This window comes from Macaca fascicularis, chromosome 10, assembly GCF_037993035.2.
Source record: "Macaca fascicularis isolate 582-1 chromosome 10, T2T-MFA8v1.1".
Taxonomy (NCBI): domain Eukaryota; kingdom Metazoa; phylum Chordata; class Mammalia; order Primates; family Cercopithecidae; genus Macaca; species Macaca fascicularis.
Window position 1 is genome coordinate 41,770,460 of NC_088384.1, and position 17,736 is coordinate 41,788,195.

A 17,736-nucleotide genomic window follows, 5' to 3' on the forward strand; every position below is an offset into this window, starting at 1 on the left:
CACTGCAAGCTCTGCCTCCCGGGTTCACGCCATTCTCCTGTCTCAGCCTCCTGAGTAGCTGGGACTACAGGCACCCACCACCATGCCCAGCTAATTTTTTGTATTTTTAGTAGAGACGGGGTTTTCACCATGTTAGCCAGGATGGTCTCAATCGCCTGACCTTGTGATCTGCCTGCCTCGGCCTCCCAAAGTGCTGGGATGACAGGCGTGAGCCACCGCACCCTGCCTAAAACATGTTTGTTTACTGCCTCAGTCCGCAGTTGGGTAGTCCTGTCCTTTGTAGGACATTCAGGGAGTTGGGGACATCTTGAGTCTTGAAAGGCACGCTCTGCAAGATGGGAATCTTCCAGCTGCTTATTAAGTGAATCCTGCCAGCTGTCATTTACTGGAGAGCACACTTTCCTAGCTGCCCTGGTGTTTGAGGGGAGGGAGACTGAGGGGTCATTTTCCCACCTGGACCAATGTGTTTATTAAACCTGGCTTGTGGATCATTTGGATCTTTTTATGAAGGAAAAACCACGTCTGTGACTTTCAGATGAGTGGAAATCATGTTAAACTTTTTTTTTTTTTGGCTACTATGGAGAAGTTTTGTCCTTGTGACCTGTGAATACAGTCACGGGAGAGCAGAATGTTCACGGTGTGGGTGTTTAGAGGGTACATACAGAGTCACATTCTCCACAAGTATTAGTTTAAAAGTGACAAATATTAGAAAAGTATTTTCTTCATTACAACCTCGGTAAGAAGCTGGCAGTACTCTTTTGTTTTTGGAGGGATGTGAAAGGAGTATTGAGAAAGTGTCATCAGCATTAGACTCGCCCACTGTGCAAATCCTGTGTCGGCTGGAGTGAGAACCCCGTGATGGAAAGATGCACCGCTCTGCCCGGAAGGAGTTGAATTTTTGTGGCGCTCAGGATGCATAGTTCATCTCTATATAAAGGCAGAGTGTGAAATGCTGTGGAGGCTGAGAGAAGAGATGTGGTTAGCAAGTATGAGTGAGACGTTTGGGGCTTGTTAGCACCTGGCGTGTGTGCAGCAAGCTTTGCTATCTGCACACGTGTGATCCCTAGAACACTGTCGTGTGGAGTTGTGAGGCTGTGGAGGGCCCCAGGTCCCGGCAGGCTGAGGAGTTCCCTGTTACCACTTGGATAACCGTGATTGAAGGTTGTCACTCAATCCCGTGTCCTGGAAGGGGCTCCTTTCAGAGAGGAAAACACCCCTAGAGCCTCGGGCAGAATTCAGTGATTTTTCTTATAATGTTGCTTAGATTTCGCAAACATGAAACCAAGAACATATTTCAGAATGCTTGTGGTTCTTTTGTAACCAGGGAAACAAAGTAATTTGCAGTCGATGGACAATTTACAGAAGCTGAACTGCTTAAATCATGAGCACGGCGCTCTCCCCACCGCCCTGGGCCTTGCTCCGATTTGCTGGGGAGGCTTTGCAGGGTCTCTTGGCTGGAATACCTCTCCCATGTCCCATGTTGCTACTGCTGGTCACAGCCATACTGCTGGACACTGGCACGGTGAGGACACTGAGTGGATACGGAGCCACGGAGCAGCAGCTGGTCATGAGGTGGCATCCACATGGTCCGAAACAGGTTTCTGTTCATTAAGAATGATCATTACAATAAAAACAGAGTGAAAGAAAACCCTCTACTGACCTGAGAATTCGTCAGCTGAGTTGGATGGGGAAGTGCAGTGAGGAAGGTGAGGGCTGAAAGGAAATGAGGGAGGGAGAGGAAAGGAGAGAAGGGAAGTGAAAGGGGGAGGGAGGATGGGAGTGAAAAGGGAGATGGAGAAAGGAGGAAGAGAGAGGGCCGTGGGCAGGAGCCTGGGAAATGAGCCCTGGAGCCAGTTCCTGAGCCTCATGGGTGCGTCAGAGCTGATCTTCCAGGAGAGGCGGCCTGGGAGGGCTGTGAAGGGGTGGCCTGCCCCTCCACACCTGTGGGTGTTTCTCGCAAGGTGGAACGAGAGACTTGAGAAAAGAAATAAGACACAGAGACAAAGTATAGAGAAAGAAAAGCAGGGCCCAGGGGACCGGCGCTCAGCTTACAGAGGACCCACGCCGGCGCCGGTCTCTGAGTTCCCTTAGTATTTATTGATAATTATCTTTTCCATCTTAAAGACAGGGGAGTGGCAAGACAATAGGATCAAAAAAAAAAAAGAGGAAATCGGCAGTAAGACATATGAACAAAAACCTCTGTGACATGAATAAGTTCAAAGGAAAATGCTGTGCCTTGAGATGCATATGCAAACATCTCCATAAACCTTTTAGCAGCATAGTTTCAGTCTATCACATGGGGAGAAACCTTAGACAATACCTAGCTTTCCTAGGCAGAGGTCCCTGCGACCTTTGGCCTTGTACGTGTCTCTGGGTAGTTGAAATTAAGAGAATGGTGATAACTTTTAACCAGCAAGCTACCTTCAGGCATTTGTTTAACAAAGACACATCCTGCACAGCCCAAAATCCATTAAACGTTGAGTCACCGCAACACATGTCTCTTGCAAAGGACAAGGTTGGGGGTAGGGTCACAGATTAACAGTATCACAAACACAGAACAAAATGGAGTCTCTTATGTCTACTTCTTTCTATATAGACACAGTGACAGGCTGATCTCTTTCTTTTCCCCACATTTCCCCCTTTTCTTTTCAACAAAACCACCATTGTCATCATGACACCGAGATTACGTACTTCACAACATAATAGAATATCACAAAGCAAGTGGAGGCAGGATGAGATCACAGGATGGTGTTAAATTTAAATTTTTAAATGAAATTTTGGGCACGCATTGTCATTGATAACTTCTTATCAGAAAACAGGGTTTGAGGGCAGACAACCTGTCTGACCAAAATTTATTAGGTGGGAATTTCCTCGTCCTAATAAACCTGGGAGCGCTGCAGGAGACCGTGGCTTATTTCATCCCTTCGGCTTCAACCGTAAAAGGCGGCACGCCTCCAAGGGGGTCGTTTATAGGCCTACCATCAGAGCGCATTCTCTTTCTCAGGGGTGTTCCTTGCTGAGAAAAAGAATTCAGTGATATTTATCCTATTTGCATAAGAAAAGAGAAGAAATATTGCTCTGTTCCGTCCGGCTCACCGGCGGCCAGTTCAAGGTTGCCTCCCTTGTTCCCTGAACATTGCTGTTATCTTATTCTTTCTTCAAGATGCCCAGATTTCATATTGTTCAAACACACATGCTCCACAAACAATTTGTGCAGTTTAAGGCAATCATCACAGGGTCCTGAGGTGACATATATCCTCCTCAGTTTACAAAGAAGATGATAGAATTAAGAGATTAAAGTAAAGACAGACATAAGAAATTACAAAAGTATTAATTTTGGAGAACAAATAAATGTCCATGAAATCTTCACATTTTATTTTATTTTATTTTTTTTGCCGTGGCTTCAGCCAGTCCCTGCGTTCAAGGTCCCTGACTTCCCGCAACGTTCTCCCTCCCTTTTCCTCTATATAAATGTGCCATGGCGATGAAGGCTTGTTCGTTCTCTCGATTTTGACGCAGGATTCTTCGACTGGTCCGGCACACTAAAAACAAGCCGATTAAACAGAGACACATAATTCCAAAATTTACTGCAGTAGAGTTTCCAATAGACTTAATCCAAGTCGTGGGGTTTAATCCATAAAGATTTTTTGCCACTTGATCTAACGCCTCAGCTCCAGGCACAATATTTAAGTGACTTTGAGAGGCTTCAAAAATTTGTTCTTTTAATTTAGAAATGTCTAAAGTGAGATTATCTTCTCTTCCCTGTAGATGGCGTCTAACCATGTCCCAGTGATGTTTAGACTCATTATAAACTTGGGGTGTAATACAAAAATCTGACGTATTCCAGTCACACTGTAACTGGAAACGATGTTCCAAGCTCATGAGTCTATCTCCCATCCAAATGACAGTTTGTCTAAGTTCATTAATTTGATTTGCCAATTTTTGATCGATACCAGATTGTGAATTCCACAACCTTGTGGAATTCTTTTGCCAATTGTCAACAAAGCTTACTGTCTGAACAGAAGAGTGCAATGCAACTCCTGCCACAGTGGCTGTAGATGTGACTGCAATTAATCCCATAATCACTGCAATTAAAGTAAAAATGAATCTTTTGGATCTACTTAAAATGCCTTTTAATACTTCAGTCAAAATATGGATGGATGGTGAGGCCTCCCATGGTCGGTCCATGGACACAGGGATCCACACGCCTTCTCTTACTCTCACCAGCAGAATACGGTGCTGCCAATCAAAAGTTGAATCAATGCAAGTAAACAATCTGCAATTTTCACAAGTTATAGTTTGGGAGTCTGGTTTAATAACTATATTTCCTATGACTAACATATAAGGGGGCTTTACACAACTTTGTAAAGGAACTGTTAGACTGGAATTTAGGTTGATAGGGTAAAATGGCTTATAATCTCTTGTTTCTATAGTTTGATTTCCAGACCAAATTCTAAGGCGGTATGAAGCCACAGTAAGTCTCCATAATTCTGGATGTTCAGGACCAAAAACAGGACTTATCATTTTTAGTCTTGGAGTAGAGATTCCCTTTTCTCCCCATATCCAAGGGTAGAAAGACTGTAATTTTTTGTGCTTCTGTTTGTCTAAATTTTCCGTTAAGTCACTATCAACAGTTGGACTCACTAGTGCACTGGGACAGAATTGAGTTTGTCCTGCGCAATTGTGGTAGAATTGACCTCTAGGTGCCCAATCTGTAACAGTTCCGAATGTATTGTTTTTTAATATCACTGCACTACCGGCCACACATTCTTCCCAAACTAAATCTTTTGATTCTCTGGAAATCTCTTTGGGGCAAGGTTTCCCTTTTGGCCTAAATTTTAATGATCTTTGATAAGAAAAGTCTTGTAAATAGTTTACCTGTGGTTTGAGTGACATTCCGCTTACCATGTGATAAGTAAATTTACTGGTGGGACTGACAGTAGGTACTTCTACCAACCAATTTTGAATAGCAGGCATTAAACATCCTGGTGCTCTCCCTAGGCAAATAGGAGGATAACGATACCCAATGGAAATATTTATCATCATTCCTTCTTCCTCCGGTTTTGCAGGGCAACGATCATCTGTGGGACCAGGTACCCACACACTATTATTAACATATACTTTAATAGGATTATCCATCCATGTAACTGCCCGAATTAAGGGCGGGAAAGGCACATAGGCCCAGTAGGTATAATTAGCTGCAGCTGCTCCTGCAGGCATGGGGAGACTTACCACCGTTGATATAATCATTAAAGCTGTAAGCAACATTTTTTCTGGGGTTTGTGTCACCTTTGTGCTAGCTAGGCTTTTTCCAGCTAACGGTGTCAGCTTCTTTAACTGTGCCCAGGTCGGCAGCTCCGCCTTCTCGGTGCGTGGTGACTTCATTTGTTCTTCTGATATCATCACTTGGTTCATCATGCGAGTCAATGGTGCTCGATTGCGGTGTTTCCGTCTCCGTGGAGGCGCTTTTCTTTGCATCTCCGATGGGTTCATTGTAGAACTTCAAATGTCTAGTGGGAATCCAAACAGGAAGCTGATTTTCTCCTGGTGAAACACAAACAAAACTTCTTCCCCAGGTTATCACCTTCCCTATTTCCCATGTCTTATTTTTGTTGTCTTTCCACCAAATCAGTTTTCCTTCATGTGGACTGTTCTTTTTACCAGTAAGATGTTGTTCTGCAGAAGTAGTAGTCTGATTTCTATAAATGTTTAAAAAATTTAAAGTATAGAGTGCTAGATTAAGCTGCATCTGAGGAGTGGTACACTCCTTACTGTCTCCCCCTTTTTTTTGTTTAACTAACTGAGTTTTGAGTGTTCTATTAGTTCTTTCAACTATGGCCTGTCCTTGGGAATTATAAGGAATTCCTGTTGTATGTGTAATATTCCACTGATTTAAGAATTTTTGGAAAGCTTTACTACAATAACCTGGTCCATTGTCAGTTTTAATTTTTTCTGGAACTCCCATTACAGTAAAACAAGGTAATACATGTTTTTTAACATGGGAAGTACTTTCTCCTGTCTGGCATGTTGCCCATATGAAATGTGAATAAGTATTAACTGTTACATGAACATATGATAATTTTCCAAATGAAGGTACATGGGTAACATCCATTTGCCATAATGCATTAGGGTACAGACCTCTGGGATTCACTCCTGCCTCTTGAGTGGGCAGGTGTAGTACTTGACACTGGGTGCAATTTTGTACAATATCTTTTGCCTGTTTCCATGTGACATCAAATTTGTTTTTTAACCCTGCTGCATTTACATGAGTCAAAGCATGAAGTTCTTGCTTGTGCTTTTATGAATGCAGAGGATACCAGTAAGTCAGCTTGTTCATTTGCTATAGTTAAAGGTCCTGGCAAATTAGTGTGTGCTCGAATATGAGTAATATAAAATGGGAAATTCCTTTTTCTTACAGTTTGTTGTAATAAATTGAACAACTGGTTTAACTGATCATCCATGCTATATTTAATTAGAGCTGTCTCAACATCCCTTGTAGCCTGTACTACATATGCAGAGTCTGATATAATATTAACAGGTTGATTAAAATCTTGTAATACTGTAATGACTGCAACCAACTCTGCCCTTTGAGCTGATTGATACTGAGTTTTGATTACTCGCTCTTTTGGTCCTGTGTAAGCCGCTTTTCCATTGCTGGAACCATCAGTAAATACTGTCAGAGCATTTTCTAAAGGCTCAAGTCTGGTAATTTTAGGTAAAATCCAAGTAGTCAATTTTAAAAACTGGAAGATTTTTGTTTTTGGGTAATGATTATCAATAACTCCCACAAAATCAGGAAGGCCAATCTGCCATGCACCAGAATTGATAAAGGCTTGCCTAACTTGTTCCTTGGTTAAAGGAACAACTATTTTGTCTGGGTCATTACCACACAATTTTATTATTCGTAATCTTGCCTGACCAATTAATGTAGCTATTTGATCCAAGTACAATGTAAAAGTCTTAATTGTACTGTGAGAAAGAAATGACCACTCCACAAGATCAGTGTTTTGAATGATGATGCCTGTTGGAGAATGTGCAGTAGCAAAAATCAAAAGTTGGAGTGGGGCTAAAGGATCTATTCTGCTTATTTGCGCTGACTGAATTTTTTCTTCCACTAATTTAATTTCTTTTGTTGCCTCTGGGGTTAATATTCTTTTACTATTTAAGTCTGGTTCTGTTGGAACCGAACTGTCGATTCCTTCCTGGGCAGGGGTCGCCGCGAAGGATCACCGACACGAGATTCACAGCAGAGAGTTATTTATTACTAGCGCGCTAGGGTCCCAAGCTCTAAGTTGGCCCTGGGACCCCGACTGCTTGTTACAGGCTGTTTATATAGGCAAATACAAGTTCAAACACAGCTTAGGGCGCGAAATTCAAACAAAGCTTTAGGCGCGTGGTAATTGGGTCTGTCTATGGCCTGAGCAAGGTGTCTTATGCTAATTGGTTAGAGCAGGACCTTATGAGGTTTCTTCTTGGAGTTGCTGATTCCGGGAACTTCGAGACAGGGTGGGACCCCCGGAATTGGCAGGGTGGGACCCCATGAGGTTGTTTCCCGGAATTGGCAGGGTGGGACTCTATCAGGGTGGGACCTTATTGAGGCAGGGTGGGACCCTATCCAGAGCCACCTGGTGTTAATTTTTTCTATATGAGGCCTAGTTTCTAAATTTTATGAGGCCTAGTTTCATTTCCTCCTCTTTTTGTGTCAGAGGCTCAATCTTGAGCCTCTTTTTTTAGTCCTGAGGGTCTGGTATAGTTGGGTCAGAACCATAGCATGTAATCTATTTTTAATAAGGGTGAGTAAGTGGTTGAGTATGCATGGCCTGAAAGTCAGGATGAGCGTGAGCAGGATGAGGGGTCTTAAGATGGTGGAGATTAGGGTGCTAAGCCAAGGGGATTGGTTGTACTAATTTTTAAACCAATTTTGCTGAGATTCTCTCTCTTTTTTCTCTTGTCTAATCTTTCTCTCAGTTTTGCCATAGAATCTTTAACTACTCCTGAATGATCTGCATAAAAACAACATTGCTCTTTCAGGGCTGCACAGAGCCCGCCCTCTTTCAGAAAGACAATTTCTAGTCCTTGTCGGTTTTGTAATATAATTTCAGACAGAGAAGTCAAGGACTTTTCAAGTTTTGTGATAGATTGTTCTATGGCTTTAAGGTTTTTATCTATGGCTACTTTAAGTTGTTGCAGATGATGGTTACTATGCACTAGGGCTGCTGTCCTGGTCTTAACTCCAGCCGCTACCTTAATTTTTAACATGTCGGCGAGGGTGAGGGAGATTAAGGGCGGGGAAGTGCTTTGAGGAGTTTTTAGTTGGGGCTTCTCCGATATGGAAACCGGGGGCTTCTTAGCTTCTAATAAAACCTGGTCTGGCCTTACTGCAACAGGGGCAGTGTCTGGATTGACTAATAGTCTGATTTGGAGGGGAATTTTAGGTGGGTTGTGCTGGTATAAATAGAGACTTTATATTAATTTTGTTGTTATCTATCTGTTATCAGATTTTGCCGCATCTTTAAACTTGATGTGAACCAGGTTGCAATTTTCTGAATATCGGGTTGTGGTACAGGGCTGGACAAAGGGCATAGTTATATACTAAGGTTTTGTGGCTTATTTTTACTTTTTATTATTAGTAGTTACACAGGACCAGCTTTTGCAATACAAGTGAGTCAGATTTCTACAAGTTTTTTATTGGTTCTGTCTTGCATCCGGGACAGGCATAAAACCTGTTCTGGCTGATGGACATTTTTCTAGCCTGTCTTTTCTATTTTTGTCTATCTTGAGGAGTTCTTAATAGGACTCCTGTGGGACTAGTAAACCGGGGACCTGTGTCTTTTAATTTTTTTTGCTATATATATATTTTTTTAGGTTGAAATAGAGGTCTGGAAACCAAGTCTTTATAGGAGCATTCTCGGAGGTCTTATTTAAGACCTCTTGATTATTAAAATTAATTATCTGTCAGGTCAGGCTAAATGGCCGGTGGGGGTTAGCGTCAAAAACTACACTAGAGACGGCGCAGGGAAGAAGGGTAAACAATAAGTAAGGAGTTAGATACGAGAGAGTCTTATCTTGAGCGGGTCCGCGGAGCGTTGGAGTTTTCACGTCTTAAGTGGTGTTGATCCGGACGTCTCTGGAGCAGCCTTGGCGTGGGATGCGTGGATCTAAGTGGAGATTCCGTCAACCTTTATGGCTGGAAGGGGTGACTGGTCAGGAGAACAATGTAGGGTTCTTTCCACCGAGGCTCTAGTCCTTGAGTGCGATGCCATCTAACGTAGACAGAGTTTCCCACCTGGAAGGGGTGACTGGTCTGTGGATGTCTGGGTTGGTACAGTTCTGCCAAGGGGGCCCAGATTTGGGCCTGTACTGCTTGGAGTCCTTTTAGCCGGGCCTGTAGGTCAGTCTTAGGATCGGAGGGGGAGAAGGAATTAAGCAAGGTTGACAAAGGGGGAGGTCTTCCGTAGAGGATTTCATATGGAGTGAGCCCAAAACGGTTAGGTGTATTCCGGGCCCTTAACAGAGCTAAGGATAGGAGGCGTCTCCAATCTTTTAAACCAGTCTCTAAGGTCAATTTAATAAGGGTCTCTTTTATTGTTTTATTTATTCTTTTTACCTGTCCTGAGCTCTGGGGTCTATAGGCACAATGTAATTTCCAATTAATCCCCAATATCCTGGCGAGTCCCTGACTTACCTGAGAAACGAAGGCCGGCCCGTTATCTGACCCAATTACCTTGGGAAGTCCGAATCTAGGAAAGATTTCTTCCAAAATTTTCTTGGCTACTATGTGTGCCGTTTCTTGCCGGGTGGGGTAGGCTTCTACCCATCCTGAAAAGGTATCTACAAACACCAGTAAGTACTTATATCCAGCATAGTGAGGTTTTACTTCAGTGAAGTCTATTTCCTAATAGACTCCTGGGTGGTTATCACGAGTTCGTTTCCTTTCTGGCACTTGGGTAGCCCCAGCGTTTACCTGCTGACAGACCTTACAGGCAGATGTCACTTGTTCTACGAGGGTACTTGTCTTTGGGATTAGAAAGTCAGTTTTTTTAATCAGTAATTTTAGCTTTCAATTATTTAAGTGTGTCCAGGCATGCATCTGCTGGATCATTGCCAGGGCCTCCTTGGTCAGCATTGGGGGTTCGTCAGTGCTGCCAGCAGTTATGCCCCCGGGATTTTTTTCTTGGCCCAGCCGTGGGGGCTGAGCCTCTTTAGGGACCCCTTCTGGGGGTCCGGCAGGTGACACAGGGCGGCTGGGCTGGGGGCTGCCCTCAGGACTGGGCTCTGTGCCTTTTTGCAGGGAACTTTCCGAATGGAAACTCTGGTTGCTGTTCTCATCATTGAGATCCAGCAGGATGAGAGGGCCACCCCCTCGGGGACTGGCGCCCCTGCCCCGACGTTCCCGGCCACGGGATCTCTTTGGCCCGCCACCTGCCCGCCTTCGTTCCTCCTCCTGGGGGTCCACCACTGGCACTTACTTGAAGATACGAAGGGAAGTGTCGCCTACAGTCACTCATTGCTTCTTCCATTTTTGGACCTTCTTGATGGTCGCCATTACCTTCTTGATGTTATTTTCGGCCCGGCTCCGGGTCTCGGCCCGTACGGTCCGGCCGGCCATGCTGGCGTGGCTGGGGCCGGAGCCGAGCCCGCGGCGGGGCCGCCTCCCGTCTGGCGGGCTCAGGCTTGGCGCCAGGCCCGGGCGCCGCACTCTCGGCCTGCCGTTCCTCCGGGAGTTGGCCGCGCCCTCTTTTGTCCTTAACGCCTCCGTGAGTCCCCTGTTCTTTGCAGTAGGCACACTGGTCTTTTTCCACTTTTGGCCGTCTCCGCTTCTTTCCCTCTCTCCCTGGTCCTTTCTTTCTCACAACTGCTGCCAGGATTTTTGTTAAATGCTTATCCTTTACTCGGTTTTTACGATCCTCTCGCTCTATCTGTTCCTTCGCTAACCTGGCTTCCCTTTCCTTAGGGGTTTCTTTCTTATCTTGGCCAAATTTGTGGGGCGTTTTCCTGCCCCTTTGAGACCCGCCAACAGAGCCTGGCGATAGATTTGGAGACTCTCCCTACCTGGTGCCGTTTCATAGTCCTAGTCCGGGCGGGTGAGGGGAAATCCGTCGTCTATTTTATTGGGAAGTTGGGTTGGGAGGCCTCCTGGTCCTGGCACATTTTTCTGGGCCTCCAAGAGGACTTGCTGCCTTTTTCAGTGGTTAAGAGGACCTGCAGGAGTTGCTGGCAATTATCCTAGGTGGGCTGGTGGGTGAGGAGAATGGATTCTATTAACGAGGTTAGGGCCTGAGAGTCTTGGGAAAAGGAAGGGTTATGGGTCTTCCAGTTATAGAGGTCAGAGGCAGAGAAGGGCCAGTATTGGACTGTGTGACTGACAGTACGGAGGGGAAAAAGGGAGGATTGCTAAGTGGAAGGGCCTTCTGGGTCCTCAGTCCGCCGCAAGCGGAGACGAGGAGGTGTCGGCGGCGGCGTCCGAGGGGTGAGTTTGGGCGGGGCTGGAGGAGGAGACGGGGTGGAGGGAGGGGCCGAGGGAGAAGTTGGAGAAAAGGTAGGGGTCGAGGCGGTAGAGGAAAGAGCTGGGGACAAGACAGGGGGCAAGGGTGAAGCGTAAGGTGGAGGTCCCCGAAGGGGGTTTTGAGGTGGAGGAGGCAGGGGTTCGAGAAGGAGGAGGTCCCTCTGGGGTTTATCTGGGAGGACTGGCTTATGCGGGTCCAGATTCCGATTCTTTGGGGCTTCTAAGGCAAGGAGGGTAGATTGGGATGGGGAAGGGGAATGGAGGAAGGGTTTCACCCAAGAGGGAGGGTTTCGGACCAGATCCTCCCAAGTAATTATGTAGGCCACCTGGTCTGGGTGTCCGTGTGGCCCAGGATCCATCACTGTTGCTTTAACCTGTAAGATAATTGGGAGGTTAAATGTTTCGTCCCGGGGCCACCCAACATGGAGGGTAGGCCACTTGGACGAGCAGAATTTTCGCCATCGTCCCTTACGGAATTCTATGGAGAGGTTGTGGGCTCGAGCCCGAACGTCAGGGAAGTGAGTCAGGGTCAGAGACAAAGGAGTCGTCAACGTCTGTCTTATTTCGTCCACGTATAACAAACAAGGACAAAACAAAAGTAACAAAAACAAAGACCAGACAAGTAAGGAGAAGCCGCGCGGCCAGAGAGTAGCGCCACAAGATTACAAAATATTCAGACGGCAGGGGCGGCCTGCCTACAGATTTGAGGAGGCTGACTGAGTCATTAGCCTTCTCCCAGACTACCGCCAGGGCGTCCCCCAGGGTGAAAAGTGAGAAGGTGCGGGACACGTCTGTCCCCCTTCCCCACTTAATTCAGAAGGAGTACTCTCCAGAGTTCAGAGTTAGCCGGCAAGACAGACAGAACAAAACGAAGGTACCTGGTAGGTCCGTTCAGTCAGCAGTCCGTGGCCCGGGCCAGATAGGTCTCCGCCGGATGGGTCGGGGGTCCTCGGACGACCCCACTTCCCGGCCAACGCACCAAATGTTGGAACCGAACTGTCGATTCCTTCCTGGGCAGGGGTCGCCGCGAAGGATCACCGACACGAGATTCACAGCAGAGAGTTATTTATTACTAGCGCGCTAGGGTCCCAAGCTCTAAGTTGGCCCTGGGACCCCGACTGCTTGTTACAGGCTGTTTATATAGGCAAATACAAGTTCAAACACAGCTTAGGGCGCGAAATTCAAACAAAGCTTTAGGCGCGTGGTAATTGGGTCTGTCTATGGCCTGAGCAAGGTGTCTTATGCTAATTGGTTAGAGCAGGACCTTATGAGGTTTCTTCTTGGAGTTGCTGATTCCGGGAACTTCGAGACAGGGTGGGACCCCCGGAATTGGCAGGGTGGGACCCCATGAGGTTGTTTCCCGGAATTGGCAGGGTGGGACTCTATCAGGGTGGGACCTTATTGAGGCAGGGTGGGACCCTATCCAGAGCCACCTGGTGTTAATTTTTTCTATATGAGGCCTAGTTTCTAAATTTTATGAGGCCTAGTTTCAGTTCTCCTCTTAGGATAGAGAACAAATTTGACATGGCATAAGTAGGAATGCCTAGAGTTGGCCGAATCCAATTAATATCGCCTAACAATTTTTGAAAGTCATTTAATGTTTTTAATGTATCTTTTCTTATTTCTATTTTTTGTGGCTTAATTTTTCTATTTTCTATCTGCATCCCTAAATAATGAAAAGGAGCAGAGGTTTGGATCTTATCCGATGCTATTGTTAGTCTTGCGTTGGCAACCTCTGCTTGCAGAAATGTGTAACAGTCAATTAATTTTTCTCTTGTTTCTGCAGCACATAAAATATCATCAATATAGTGAATGATATAACAATCTGAAAATTTGTCTCTAACTGGTTGAAGGACTTGACCTACGAAAGTTTGACAAATAGTTGGGACTATTAAGCAATCCCTGAGGTAATACTTTCCACTGAAACCTGGTGGCTGGTTCTTTATTATTTATGGCTGGTATAGTAAAGGCAAATTTTTCACAATCTTGCTCTGCCAGAGGAATGGTAAAAAAGCAATCCTTAAGATCAATTATAATTAAAGGCCAGTCTTTTGGGATCATGGCCGGAGAGGGCAATCCGGGTTGAAGAGGCCCCATGGGTTGAATTACAGCATTTACGGCTCTTAAGTCCATTAACATATGCCATTTTCCTGATTTTTTCTGAATTACAAATACGGGAGAATTCCAGGGTGAGAATGAAAGCTCAATGTGTCCTTTTTTTAATTGTTCCTTTGCTAATGAATGTAAAGCCTCCAGTTTTTGCTTCGGTAGCGGCCACTGATTTACCCATACCGGTTTTTCTGTCTTCCAAGTTAATGGAATGGGTTTAGGAGGCGTTACAGTGGCCGCCCCTAAAAAGGATACCCTATTCCTTTTCTTTCTTGATTTTTCTTAGTCTCAATTGGGACTTTAATGCCATTTTCATTTTTTCCTAACCCCTTTCCTGGTATATATCACATTTTAGTCATGATTTTTTGACTTGTGGGGCTGTATAATGGAGCGGGCATAATGATTTCCGCACCCCATTGCTGTAATAAATCTCGACCCCATAGATGAACAGGAATTGAAGTAATCATTGGCTGAACAGTACTTTCTTGATTATCTGGTCCTAAACAATGTAAAATCATCGTACTTTCGTACACTTCTGAAGCTGTGCCTACGCCGACAAGTCTTGTAACAGCCTTTTGTTTAGGCCAATTTTTTGGCCATTGATTTAAAGCAATGACAGAGATATCTGCTGCAGTGTCTACCAACCCTTCAAACTGTTTTCTTTGAATAATGTCCTTACACACAGGTCTGCTCTCAGAGACCAGATTTGCCCAATATGCAGCCTTTCCTGTCGGATCAGTGCTTTCGAACCCTCCTGTTCTTTTTATCTCACTGTTTCCAACTTTAATATAAGGTAGGAGTAATAATTGAGCAATCCTGTCTCCTGGACTGGCACTCGAAGGAATTGAGGAACTAATAACCAATTGAATTTCACCTTTATAGTCTGAATCAACCACACCAGTATGAATCTGAACTCCTTTTAGATTTAAACTTGATCTTCCTAAAATTAGTCCTACAGTCCCCTCAGGCAATGGGCCATATACCCCTGTGGGGATTTTTTGTGGAGGCTCCCCTGGAAGCAGAGAGACTGCTTGTATGGTGCATAAATCTACTGCTGCACTGCCGCTTGTGGCGGGGGATAATTGCTGTATTGTGATAACTGGCTTATTCCCTGAGACACTTGTGGCAGTGGGGGTTGTTGTTCCTGAAAACCCTGAGGAACAAAGGGCTGAATTTGGAATGCCCCAGTTTGTTGCGGGGCCTGAGGCTGGCCCCTCCTCTCATTTCCCGACAGTGGTTGCCCATTTTTATCAAATTTAGAACGACATTGATCACTCCAATGTTTTCCCTTTTTACATCTTGGACATAGGCCAGGTGGCTCTTTATCTGTTCTTGTAGTAGCTTGAGTAGTTACATTTTGTTTATTTGAGACTAGGCAATTCCTTTTTAGATGACCAATTTGACCACAATTATAACATCTTCCCCCAAATGTTCTAACCTGTCCTCCTAAAGCAACTCCTGTGATTGCTTGAGCCATAAGCATAGCTTTATGCATAGCTCCTCCAATTCCATCGCAGGCCTTAACGTACTCTGAGATTACATCTGATCCTGCGGGAACCCTTCCTTTTAATGGCTTAATGGCTGATTGACAATCAGGATTGGCGTTTTCATATGCCATCAACTCCACTATGACCTTACGGGCATTCTCATCGGTAATTGACTTTTGAGCAGCATCTTGAAGTCTTGCTACAAAATCAGGGTAGGGCTCTTTAGAGCCTCCTCTTATTGTATTAAAGGAGGGGCAGGCGGTTCCTGGGTCTTGGATTTTCTCCCAGGCCCTAAGGCAGATAGCCCTGATTTGCTCAATGGCTTCATTTGGCATTATTACTTGTTGGTCAACAGTGCTCCAATTTTGACCTATTCCTAATAGTTGATCTGCATCTATGTCAATTGGAGGATTGGCAGTCCTATTTTTTCGGAACTGTACTTGTGCCCCATCAATCCACCAAGTCTTAAATTGTAAAAATTGAGAGGGTGAGAGTGAGGATTTTGCCAGAATCTCCCAATCGTAAGGAATGAGTCTATGTCCATGAGCAATGGAATCTAATAATGTTCTCATGTAAGGAGAGTTGGGTCCATACTGTTTTACTACCTCTTTCATTTCTTTTAGCATTTTTATAGAAAAAGACTTATATCTGGCTTCAGCTACGGGAAACTCTCCCTCTTGGGCCCCTTCTCCAGGTGGTCTTGCTTCTAATATTACTGGGAATTGCCACGCCTCAATATCTCCTTGTTTTCTTGCATCATCAATAATTTTATGTAACGCACTACCCTGTGTACTAGGCGGTGCTGTAGGATTAAGTCTCATGGTGGGCGGTTGAGGGTATGGTGCCCTGCCCTGTGGCACTGGAAATGTTCCTGGCTGTCCATACAGATTTTCTGGGGGCAGCTGATACTGTAGTTCAGCTGGCGGCCAGTATTGATAGGCTACTGGCGGCTGGGTCTTATTTTCTACCGGCTGATATTGTGGACACTGTATATGGATTGGCATTGCCATGACAGTGACTCTATCTTTTCCTATTTGATCTTCTTTTGGAGTTAGTACTCGTTTAACCGGCATTTGAGGTTGTAAAGTTATAGGCATCTGAGCTGCTGGAAGAGCAGTTGGCCATCGTGGTTTAGACTCTGATGGCTCTGCTAATTCTGGATCTTTTTCTTCTAATTTTAACGTTTCAGGATATACTACTTCCTGTAATTGATTATTGTCAACATTTTGCATTGACCGAGCCATAGCCGGCTCTGATACACATTCACAGTGTGAACTTTCCTTTCCTTTCCGAGTTTCTATCCCTGCCTCTTTTCCACAATCTACTGCACAGCTTTTAGGGACATCAGAAATTGGAACGCTATCTTCTTCTGTTTGCAACGGTTCTAAAGCTACTTTAATAATGACCCAATCATTCCATACTGTGAGCGGAATGATTTTACCTTCCCTACTTGCTTGTTTTAATTCTTTGCCAATTTTTTCCCAATCTTTTAGATCTAAAGTTCCCTGTTCTGGAAACCATGGACAAAACTGCTCTATTGTTTGAAATAGCGTAATTAGATTTTTGGTAGAGACTTTAACTCCCCCTCTTTTTAAGAGAATTTTAATAAAGCTGCGATAAGAGGCATATTTACTCTTAGTTTGCCCCATTGTTACCCTAGGTTCTTCCAAGCGCACAAGCTTACCGCAAGGCTGACTTTAGATGTACTCGGGAGTCTCTCGTCGACTTGTCCTCAATGACCACGCTCCAGCGTACCTTCACCTTAGAGAAAAGCTTCCACGTTGGGCACCAGATGAAGGGGTGGCCTGCCCCTCCACACCTGTGGGTGTTTCTCGCAAGGTGGAACGAGAGACTTGAGAAAAGAAATAAGACACAGAGACAAAGTATAGAGAAAGAAAAGCGGGGCCCAGGGGACCGGCGCTCAGCTTACAGAGGACCCACACCGGCGCCGGTCTCTGAGTTCCCTTAGTATTTATTGATAATTATCTTTACCATCTTAAAGACAGGGGAGTGGCAGGACAATAGGATCAAAGAAAAAAGAGGAAATCGGCAGTAAGACATATGAACAAAAACCTCTGTGACATGAATAAGTTCAAAGGAAAATGCTGTGCCTTGAGATGCATATGCAAACATCTCCATAAACCTTTTAGCAGCATAGTTTCAGTCTATCACATGGGGAGAAACCTTAGACAATACCTAGCTTTCCTAGGCAGAGGTCCCTGCGACCTTTGGCCTTGTACGTGTCTCTGGGTAGTTGAAATTAAGAGAATGGTGATAACTTTTAACCAGCAAGCTACCTTCAGGCATTTGTTTAACAAAGACACATCCTGCACAGCCCAAAATCCATTAAACGTTGAGTCACCGCAACACATGTCTCTTGCAAAGGACAAGGTTGGGGGTAGGGTCACAGATTAACAGTATCACAAACACAGAACAAAATGGAGTCTCTTATGTCTACTTCTTTCTATATAGACACAGTGACAGGCTGATCTCTTTCTTTTCCCCACAGGGCTGACCCTTAGGAAGTGAGGGTCGGGGGGAGCTGATTTTTTGGCCCTCAGTGGTGCTGGTGCTGACCTGAGATGCAGTCCACAGTTATTCCCGAAGAGGTCGTCTGCACAGCCACAGTTTGCT

At 45.0% G+C, this 17,736-nt stretch overlaps 2 pseudogenes; both read right to left on the bottom strand.

Moving 5' to 3' along the window:
* Positions 1-3,847: 3,847 nt before the first annotated feature.
* Positions 3,848-16,912, bottom strand: LOC141407878 (endogenous retrovirus group K member 113 Env polyprotein-like; annotated as a pseudogene).
* Positions 7,241-10,661, bottom strand: LOC102140895 (B-cell CLL/lymphoma 7 protein family member C pseudogene; annotated as a pseudogene).
* Positions 16,913-17,736: the final 824 nt, after the last annotated feature.